This window comes from Strongylocentrotus purpuratus, unplaced genomic scaffold (assembly GCF_000002235.5).
Source record: "Strongylocentrotus purpuratus isolate Spur 01 unplaced genomic scaffold, Spur_5.0 spur5_scaffold_4, whole genome shotgun sequence".
Taxonomy (NCBI): domain Eukaryota; kingdom Metazoa; phylum Echinodermata; class Echinoidea; order Camarodonta; family Strongylocentrotidae; genus Strongylocentrotus; species Strongylocentrotus purpuratus.
In genome coordinates this window covers 35,457,554-35,469,655 of record NW_022145610.1, presented here as the reverse complement: position 1 = coordinate 35,469,655, position 12,102 = coordinate 35,457,554, and positions in this window count along the sequence as shown.

Here is a 12,102-nt window from a genome sequence, read left to right as displayed (position 1 = left end):
TGAGGACGATTATTATTACCGAAGCATAGATTACGAACACACTCATCAGAAATACCTGAAGACAGCCTTTGTGAAGCTGTAGTAAACGAATGAGAACATTGGGCAGTTGGCCAAGGACAATGAAGATATCATTGATGGCAAGTGCTTTATACAAAAGACTCTCAGTCTCGTGTAGACTGTCCATTGTGTGCAATGTGTATATTGTGAAGCTGTTCGTCAGGAATGATAATCCAACGGAGAGAAGTGATATAAATAACAATATGCGCTCATCGAAACCGTACTTAAAATCATCATGACTTTTTTCTTTGAAAGAGGATGGCGTGACGCTCCCAAGAAAGTCCAGAGAAGTGTCGGTTAAAAATATGTCGGCCATTGTAAACAATTTGGCATACACGCAAAAAAGCGAGAAAATATTAAGTTCGTCACACAGATGCCATCCAAAAACACTTTGAGCCGTATTTTTCAATTAAGAGGAAGCGAAACAGAAGAACAAAAATACCGGTAGTTGCCATTTAAGAAGATACGAAACCTGTGGAGTGATCATCAAGTGTAAAGGCACAAATTTGGTCACAACAAACTTTGGCGTTCAAAACACTTTTATTTTGCCGTAATTGTCGATTAAGATGCAGCAAGATTACTGTCCAACCAGCGTCTCTGGTGCATGCGAACGATGGAAATGTGAATGTGCCCTCTATTTCGTTAGAAATCTAGCGATGCCCGTAATATCGAAAGAACATTTAGTTAATCGATGCCCGCAAAAAATCGAAAGAAGATTTAGTAAAGATGGCTTTCCAAACACGTACCTTATTGAGCCGTAATTGTCGTTTAGAACTGCAGTGAAATATCGAACCGCCGTCTGTTATGGTTGTTAGTTTGAACGTTCATTTATATAACTTGGCTTATACAAAAGCAAGATGTCACTCGAAAATCATCAGTCCATTAAATCTTCATATCGACGCCAATCAGCTTACACTTTGACAAAATAAAAGAGATTACATTTGACATGTATCAAAATTATATTGACTCAGGCCATTATTAATGTTGACGGAATAACGGAGTGACGAAGCACCTTAATGAAATTTGACGTAAGTACTTTGAGATATCATTTTCGATATCTTTATGTTGTCCTTATAAACGACATATTAAATGTTTTTTTATGATTGGTGACGCAAAATGAGCCGGCTTATGTCGAAAGAAGACATGAAAGCATCTGAAGATGACAAAACCGAGGATTTGATTTGACAGGAATGATTTATTAGTTGAGTCAGCATGTTCTGATAACTTTACATTTACGAACCTCGTTACAAATTATTTTACGAATTTGAAACTTAGTTAATTGTGCAAGATCTTACAAAACTGATAGTTAAACTACAATTTGTATTTACTGTAAACTAGGAATTTATTCTTAATTCAAAGGAGTGCAAATTCACTCTTTAAGAGTTATATTAGGGATCAGTTCATTTTGTAATTAAATCCACTCGAAAGGAGTCGCTTGAAAATTCCTTTCCATTATTTAGAGCATGGATTTCCATTCGAAGATAATGTGTTCCCTAAAATGGTTCATCTAGGGGTTAATATCTTCTGTACATTACTAAAGTCTTTAGATTGGTTTGGTTTACAGGCGAAGGGTAACATTTTCAACATGCGTGCACAAACACACAAAACAAATCTTGGTTTTAAAAAAAAAATCAGAATACAATAAACAAACACAACTTTATATCCAAGAGGGTTTGAAAAATTAAACATTATCTGTCAGAGTGACATTTAAATAATGAAACATAATGAGAAAAATTGTATCACGTCCAGTTACTTATAATGAAAAGTGATAGCACGGTTGCATGATATTCACTACGTAGACGTATAAAACGCACTCCTAATTTCACATGATTACGACATGCTAATCAAACCAATTTATTACATAATGGCTTATTACTAAAAAAAAGGTTGCCTCCCGTTAAAAGTATATTACCGTCATCGACAGGACATGGCGTGTCCTCGTTTGCAGTAGGCCGACGAAATGTTGGTGTAAATATTTCACAACGATTTATTGCCTACTCAGTACCTTCTCTCCCTCGAATAAAATTTATAGAAGCGTATAAGCTCCATCTCCAACCCAACGCACACACACACACACACACACACATACACACACACAAGTTGTGTGCCCGTACGTATAATAATTACGACTTTCAAAAATTCATAACTTTCTTATATTTAGTCAGATTTAAAGTGACTCGGTAACATTGTTGAAGTTTGATACAAAAGAAGGTGTAATTTTCTAATGAAATGTTACTTATTATATTCATCTACTGTACCTCCCCTTTAACAGGCACAAGATCCTGAGAAAATTCTCAAATCACGAGTATATACATGGTTTTCTTAAAAGGCGACACTGTGCAACACCCTCTAACAGTAGATATAGCACACCAAAAATGAGTACAACAAACACATGTTATTTGATGATTGCAAATGATCAAGCTTTATGAAAGCTTTATAAAACAAAAAAACAGAATTGAAATCGGTCAATGCGTTGTGATTTTATACCATTTTTTTGATATCGCAAAATTACCGAAAAACCTGCCAGAAATGGTCAAATTGGCAAAAATGGTAAAAATTCGACAAAGTTGACAACTTAATTCATCCCTTTCTTGGATACAAATAATAAATTAATTTATCAGACACTACAATATCATCTTTGTGGTAAAAAAAAATACAAAAAAGAAAAATTCAATTATCTATTACCGTTTTGAAAACAGAAGCCAACAAAATAAGTCTTTTTTGCAATATTTGCGAATCTGCAGATATGAAAAAGTTGTGAAAATAACTAAGTCCGCCTAAATAATATGCGCATATGTAATCAAATCAAAACTGAACATGATACATCAGTGAAACCTATGTATATCAGACAGGAATGGAAATATATTTTATTTGAAATAAAACAAATCATGAATATTCATCATATATGCAAATTAAGTCATTTCAGCTCATTATATATTCGCGCATTCATTATGCAAATTAGGAAAGTCAAACTGTTTATTTTTGGGGCATTTTTTTAATCATTTATTTATAGATCATATTTACACTAAATATTAACCTTAAATTCCAATCTTGCCCAATTATGCAGTGGCGTGCAGCGCTGGCGATGGAAATTACTTGGATCACCGTTACAGCTATTTTCTCATATGTTTCACAAATTATTCAGAAAAAACGATCATATGATAACAATTTGCAGACTTCAGCTACATCACAGTATATTTGTATTTTTAAAAAATGTCAGATTTGAGGATTTATGACGATTTTCCGAGAAACCATTCAACAGGCCATATCATTCCAAAGGGACTGAATTTCAGAGTTACAAAATATTTGGTGACCCCAGTACAGTTGTGACTACTTTGAGTGTAAACAAAAAATTGATTCAATGAGGGAAACAAATGAGGGTATTCCATTTTTTGTAGGGGAGTTTTAAAACTTGAGGTGCATTTTCACCACGCAGAATAACAGTGCAAGTCAATGGGCGATCAGCGGGCCATGTCACACATGGCTGAAAAGACAATATTCTTATTAAATAATGTAACATGTTTCCAACATGCCTATAACAATGAAACTACACAGAGTTGTAGTTAAAGGGATGCTTGAAATATATGTGAAATAAACATTTAAAAATATTGCTATTTCTAACAACTGACTGCTGTGGTGTGTGTGTGTGTGTGTGTGTGTGTGTGCGCGCGTGGGGTATACTGTGCGCACAGGGAGTGTGATCACCTTGCTAACAGTGATAAACAGTAAATTCTCCCAACCATTTTTTAAATTTTCCACACCGTTTTTGCTTGAAAATAAGACATAAGACAGGCTTTAAAAAATCTTTCAACACTAACATATCTGGAATGGTATAAAGAGCCAATTCATTGCTTTGTGACGATTTACATTCACCTAAAATGTAATCAAATTGTAGTAATATAGTTGTGAGAATTAAGGAATCGATCAGATCAGTTTTTCCCAATTTTTATCATTAATAATGGTCCGTTTTCACTCAAACGTTCAGATTATCTTTAATTGTACATCTAGCAATGAAGTCACTACCTAAGCACCATTTCGCTTATATAATGTGACCAATGTGACCAAGTCCCTTTAATTAAAAACTTTCATCAGTTTGCTTCTGCCACTGACCTAGGACAGCCAACACATGCTCTCACATAGAAAAATACAAACATATATTATAATTATATAAAGCATGGTATTTTTCTCTTTTCATTCCTTTCAGCGAACTTCATTTCATATATACATGTATATATATATATATATATATATATATATATACATATATAAAACATTTACAATATCATATATACATTTAAAATAAAAAAATTATTTAACCATATCAGACAGACTTTTACCTGTTTTTTATTGACATTTGCTTTTCTTTTAGAATTACATGTGACATCAATTCATCCTTTAAATGAGTTAAAAGAGTTCTACCATTCATTTCGCTTTTTATTTCCAAATGTTTAATCTTAAACGCAATTCTTATAAATAACATATTCAGCAAAATTTATCAAAATGTTTACCAAGTAATTATCTAACTTGCCTACATATATATCATATCCAATTACTATTAAAATTCTATTAAAAAGCATTTATGTTCAATCCGATAATAAAATATGGTATATAAGCTCCGTAAACAGATGGTTAATAACTGTAAATATTTTAATAAACTTTCTTGTTCACTCTGTTGCTACACTCCCTTGCATAAAAATGAAAGAAGCGTATAAGCTCCATCCCCTACGCAAATCTGATTTCACTAAACGAACCCAAGCTACGCCACTTTGGGCACGACTAAGATATCACTTGACTCTTGGCATAATCATACTAGGAATATCTCAATTTTTTTATAATACCAATAGTTAGATACATCGTTTGCAATCAGTGACTCTACAGCATGACGCTTTCATCTTCAAGATAATATTTTTAGATGCGATTCGGAATGGTTTGTAAGCAATAGAGAGAATCAAAGGATTCCAAATGCAATTACAGAACTGGAGAGCCATATTTAATATTTGAAACCATTTGAAGTGATAGAGTCCACCGAAGGTTGAGATATATATCAAGAAAGGCAACCATACGAAGCAGTACGAGATGGTTATAACGCCAACGGTTTTGAGACCCTTCAGTCCACTTACAGTAACGGCTTGATTATTTCCTAGACGGTTGTTCACTTCGGGCTGTGCACGCTCTTGAATAATAATGCGACGCATTTGTGCGATCTTTGTCGCATGTTGTCTGGACTTGCAGAAAATTCCACTACTCGTTATCAAAATAACGGCAAACCCCAGTAGGATTGGTGCAACCAGAAGTACATTTAAAGCTGAATCAGATATTATGTTGTCTTGCGGTGTTAGACCAGGACAGACACTTTCTCTAATAAATAATGCACTGCCCAGGATATTAATCACGACAAGTAAGGCAAATGTACTCGACATACCAACCATTAAGGCCCAGTAGAGTCTCTTCGGCGTCACCAACCTCTGATGCTGAAGGGGTCGCATGATCAATATAAAACGATTGACGTTTATCAGGACGATTATTATTACCGAAACATAGACTATAAACATATATGACAGAAAAACCTGAAAACATCCTCTGTGAATCTCTAGCGAAAGACTGAAAACAAAGGCCATTTCGCAGAGGACAATGATGATATCATTGATGGCAAGTGCTTTGTACAAAAAACTCTCAGTCTCGTGAAGGCTGTCCATCGTGTGCAATGTGTATATTGTGAAAGTGTTCGTCAGGAATGATAATCCAAGGGAGAGAAATGATACAATGAACACTATGCGAAAATCGATATCGTTCCTGATATTTTCATGACTTATTGAAGAGGATGGAGTGACGCTTCCAGGAAAGTCTAGAAAAGTGTCGGTTGAAAATATGTTGGCCATAGTTCAAAATTTGAGATCCACGCAGAAAGCGAGAAAATATTAAGTTCGTCACAAAGATGCCATCCAAACCACTTTGCGCCGTAATTTTCTAGTAAGAGGAAGCGAAATAGTTGTCCAAGATAAAACGTTAAACAGAAAAAGAAACAGAATATCTGATTAGTCATCAAGTCAATTATTACATTTGGCATGATAAGAAAAACAATTACCAGTAGTTGCCATTTAAGATGAAGCGAAGCGGGAAACATGTCTACCCGCCATCTATTATAGATGTTGATACGAAACCCGTGGAGTAAACATCGAGTTGATAGGCACGAAGTTGATCACAAAAACGATGGCGTTTAAACACTTTTATTTAGACGTACTTTTCTACTAAGACGCAGCAGGATGACTGTCAAACTAGCATCTCTGGTGAATGCGAACGATGGGAATGTGTGAATGTGCACTCTATATCATTAGAAATCATGCGATGCCCGCAAAAAATCGAAAGAACATTTAGTTCATCATAGAGTTTCCTTTCTAAACACCTTTAATGAGCCAAAATTGTCGTTTAGAGGCGCTGTGAAATATATCGAACCGCCGTCTCTTATGGTTGTTAGCTCGAAAGTTCATTTATATAACTTGGCTTATACAAAACAAGATGTCACTCTATAATCATCAATTCATTAAATCTTAATATCACCGCCAATCAGCTTACAATTTTAAAAATTGAAAGAAAGGCACTTGACATGGATCAAAATTATATTGCCTCCAGCCATCATTAATGTTTTACGAAAGAACGGAGCGACAAAGCACCTTGATTAAATGTGACGTAAGTATATGGAGATTTCATCTCCGATGTCGTTACGTAGTCCTAGTAAACGACATATCAAAAAAAAAATGATGATTGGTGAAGAAAAATTCAACGGCTTATGTCGAAAGAGGGCACGAATGCATCCGAGGAAGACAAAAGCAAGAATTTGAGTTGACAGTAATGATTTTATTAGTTGAGTCAGCATGTTCTAATAACATGAAAGGTACAAACCTCGTTGCAATTTTTTTTACGAATTTAGAAACTTAATTAATTGTGCAAGATCTTACAAAACTGGTTGTTAAACTACATTATTTACTTACTGACAATTAGGAGTTCACTCTCTTTAATTCAATTCAATTCAATTCAAATCAATTATTTCCAAATTCCTACATCAATTAAAACAATGCATAAAAAACAGTCAATGGGCAATAAAAACATTATTAAACTATTAAGAAGATATTTAAAAAAAAACAGGTAAAGCATTCAATGATAAACAAAGTACAGACTACGTAAAAAAACATAAGTGGAAAATTTGAAAATGGTGAGCACAATGATGAAAGCCAAGTTTTTGGCTTGTTAGGGTGTGTTCACCTAGTTTGTGTATTTGTTTGGTTTTACATTATTATCATTAAAATTAGACATTGGTCAAACAACTCATAAAACATAGAAAACATGGGAACATGAGGAGTGGAAATTCACTCTTTAAGAGTTAAATTAGGGTCAGTTCGTTTTGCAACTAAACAACTCGAAAGTTGTCGCTTGCAAAAACTCTTTTTGAGAGTGAATCCCATTGTTTAAAATATGGCTTTCCATTCCAAGATGTAGTAATCCCTAAAATGGTTCATCTAAGGGTTAATTTCCACTCCTGTACATTACTAGAGTCTCTAGATGTGTTTGGTTTACAGGCGAAGGGTAACATTTTTCAATCTGCATGCACACAAAATAAATAAATAACTTGTAGCGATGTTGAGATTTAAAAAAATCTTGTTTAAGAAAACCAGAATACAATAAACATAAATAAATACATCCAAGAGGGTTGGGAAAATATAACATCATCTGACAGATTGACATAAGCGTAGTAAAACATAATAAGAGAGATACGATTGTTCCACGTCTATAACGACAACATGATAGCATGGTTGCAATCGGACTGCGTACACTCCAATGTATTTGAATGAAGCCTTCTATCCTCCTCCTTCTTCCCCCCCCCCCCCCCTAGACACAGGTCATGACACTGGCTGTGTCATAGATCAGTAACATCCGTGTCACAGGTCAGTAATCCACAATTGGCCGCACTTCCCTTATTACACGTACACATATATTACATCAACTGAATAAACTCACATACAGCAACACACAAGCAAGGTAAAACACTTTGAAATTGCATAACCATTTCTAAGTTTAGTATTTCTCGTACTAATTTTTGCTATGGTCATGATGCATGGCTATGAATTAGTGATATTAAGTTTGTATGCCATGTATATTTATTCATACAATGAATTTGTTTCTGCATGTGTTGCAATTCAGAAACTGAAGAAGGCCTCACAAGCCGAAATCTCGTAATAAAATTGTAAAGTACAGCTACGTCGCACGTTCCTAGACCATTTTCTTCACGCCTATATATATATATGTATATATACAATATTCACAATATAATATAAATATATACATTTAAAATCAAAAAGTTATCTTACCATATCAGACAAACTTTCAATGTTTTTCATTGACATTTGCTTTTCTTTTAGAGTTAAATATGGCATCAATTCATCCTTCAAATGAGTTTAAAGATTTTTACCATTCATTTCGCTTTTTGTTTTCAAATGGTTAACGCAATTCTTATCAATAGCATATTCAGAAAAATTTATCAAAATGTTTACCAAGTAATTATCTAACTTGCCTACATGTATATCATATCCAATTACTATTAAAAGTCTTCGCATTTATGTTGATATTCAATCCAATAATGAAACATGGTATATAAGCTCCGTAAACAGTAAGTTAATAACTGTAAATATATCAATACACTTTCTTGTTCACTCTGTTGCTACACACATCACATAAAATGAAAGAAGCTACGCCACTTTGGGCACGACTAAGTTATCACTTGACTCTTATCACAATCATACCAGAATGTTTTAATTTCTTTATAATACCAATAGTCAAATATATCGTTCGCAATCAGTGACTCTACAGCATGACGCTTTCATCTTCCAGATAATATTTTTAGATGCGATACGGAATGGTTTGTAAGCAATAGAGAGAATCACAGGATTCCAAATGCAATTACACAACTGGAGAGAAAACACTACTATTTTAAACCAATCGGAGCGATAGAGTCCGCCAATGGTTGATACATAGATTAAATAAGGCAACCATATGACCCAGTACGAGATGGTAATAACGCCAACGGTTTTGAGACCCTTCAGTCCACTTGCAATAATGGCTCGATGATTTCCTGGACGGTTGTTCACTTCGGGCTGTACACACTGTTGAAGAATAATGCGACGCATATGTGCGATCTTTGTCGCCTGTTGTCTGGACTTGTAGAAAATACCACTGCTGGTTATCAAAATAACGGCAAACCCCAGCAGAATCGGTGTTACCACAAGTAAATTTAAAGCTGAATCAGATATTATGTTATTTTGCGATGTTAGACCAGGGCAGACATCTTCTCTGACGAGTGAGGGACTGCCCAGGAAATTAAACACGACAAGTAAACCAAATGCACTCGCCGTGTCAACCAACAAGGCCCAGTAAAGTCTCTTCGGCGTCACCAACCTCTGATGGTGAAGGGGTCGCATGATCATTATGAAACGATTGACGTTTATCAGGACGATAGTTATTACCGAAACATATGTTACGAACAGACTCATCAGAAATACCTGAAAACAGCCTTTGTGAAGCTGTAGGAAACGAATGACAACAAGGGCCTGTTGGCCAAGGGCAATGATGATATCATTGATAGCAAGTGCTTTGTACAAAAGACTCTCAGTCTCGTGAAGGCTGTCCATCGTGTGCAATGTGTATATTGTGAAAGTGTTCGTCAGGAAGGATAATCCAAGGGAAAATAGTGTTACAATTAACAATATGCGGAAACCGAAACCTTTCGTAATATTATCATGACTGTTTTCTAAGAATGAGGGTGACGTGCCGTTCCCAAAAAGGTCTAGAGAAGAATCGGTTGAAAATATGTCGGCCATTGTGCAAAATTTGGGATACACGCAAAGAAGTGAGAAAATATTAAGTTCGTCACAAAGATCATCCAAAACACTGTGAGCCGTAATTTTCGATTAAGAGGAAGCGAAATAGTTGTTCAAGTTAAAACATTGAACCGAAACAGAGAAGATAACATCTAATTAGTCATCAAGTCAATCATAAAATTTGGCATTATAAGAAAAAATATTACCGGTAGTTGCCATTTAAGATGAAGCGAAGCGGGAAACATGTCTATCCGCCATCATTCTATTATAGATGTTAATACGAAACCCGTGGAGTGTATATCGAGTTGATAGGCACGAAGTTGACCACAAAAAATGATGGCAGTGAAATATATCGAACCGCCCTCTGTAATGGTTGTTAGTTCGAACGTTCATTTTATATAACTTGGCTTATACAAAAGCAAGATGTCACTCGATAATCATCAATCTATTAAATCTTTATATTACCGCCAATCAGCTTACATTTTGACAAGATGAAAGAGAATGCACTTGACAGTGATCGAAATGATATTGGCTCCAGCCATCATTAACGTTTGACGGAATAACGGGGCGACAAAGCACCTTAATTAAATGTGACGTACATAGAGAATTCATTTTGGTGGTCTTCAGGTTGTCCATATCATCGACATATTTAATGTTTTTCTGATTGGTGAAGAAAAATGAAACGGATTGTGGCGAAAGAATAGACGAATTCTCCGGGGAGGACAAAACAAGGACTTCAATTGAATTGAATGATTTATTAGTTAAGTCAGCATGTTCTGATAACATGAAATGTACAAACCTCGTTACAAATGATTTTACGAATTTACAGTGTAGAAACTTAATTAATTGTGCAAAATCTATACAACAATACTTACTTTCTGACAACTAGGAGCTCATTCTCTTAATCCAGAGGAGTGGAAATTCACATTTTAAGAGTTATATTAGGGATCAGTTCATTTCTAATTGAATCCACTTGAAAGTTGTCGCTTGCAAAAACTCTTTTTGAGAGTGGATCCTATTGTTTTAAACGTGGATTTCCACTCCAAGATTTAGTGATTCCTGAAATGGTTTATCTAAGGGTTAATGTCCACTCCTGTACGTTATTCGAGTCTTTCGATGGGTTTGGTTTACAGACGAAGGGTAACGTTTTCAACCTGCATGCACACAAAATGAATAAGTAACTTATTGAGATGTAAACAGAAATCTCTTTCAAGAAAAGCAGAATAAGTAAAGAATGACAAATACAGTACATCCAAGAGGGTTTGGAAAATATAACATCATCTGACAGAGTGACATAAACAAAATAAAAAATGATTGGAGACATACAATTGTACCACGTCCAGTTACATATAACGGCAACATGATAGCAGGATTGCATAATATTTACCACATTTACGTATGAAACATATTTGTATTCTTACATGAACATGATCGGTGAATTAAACCAATTCATAATATTACAGATTTGCTTATTACTAAAAAAGGGTTGCCTCTCGTTAAAATGATATTACCATCTTCGACAGGACATGGCGTGTCCTTGATTGCAGTGAGCTAACGAGACGTACATTGTTGATGATCAATATTCAAAATGTTCCTTTTTTAGCCATCCAAAGTTAATCATGATGTCTCGCAATTGGGTTTTCTGGTTACTACTAATCTTATCAAAGAACAGACACCTTCTGAAGGGGGCCTGTACTTTTGTAGCGCTGATATTAGTGTGGAGTTGGCAGGCAGCGGCGTAGTCAAAGGGAAACCTACGGGCACCTGACACCTGCCCCTTCCCAAGAAAAATACAAACATATTTAATTATAAAAAAGCATTTTCCCCTTTTTTAATCCTTTCAACGTTCACAGTATCATATATACATTTAAAATCAAAACATTATCTTAGCATATCAGTCAAATCTTTTACCTGTTTTCATTAACCTTTGCTTTTCTATTAGAATTAAATGTGACATCAATTCATACTTCAAATAAGTTTAACGAGTTCTACCATTCATTCTACTTTTTATTTTCAAATCTTTAACGTAATTCTTACAAATAACATATTCAGCAAATTTATCAAAATGTTTACCAAGTAATTATCTAACTTGCCTATATCATAATCAATTACTAAAGTCTTCTCATGTATCTTGATATTTAATCCAATAATAAAGCATGATATATGTCAGATAGTT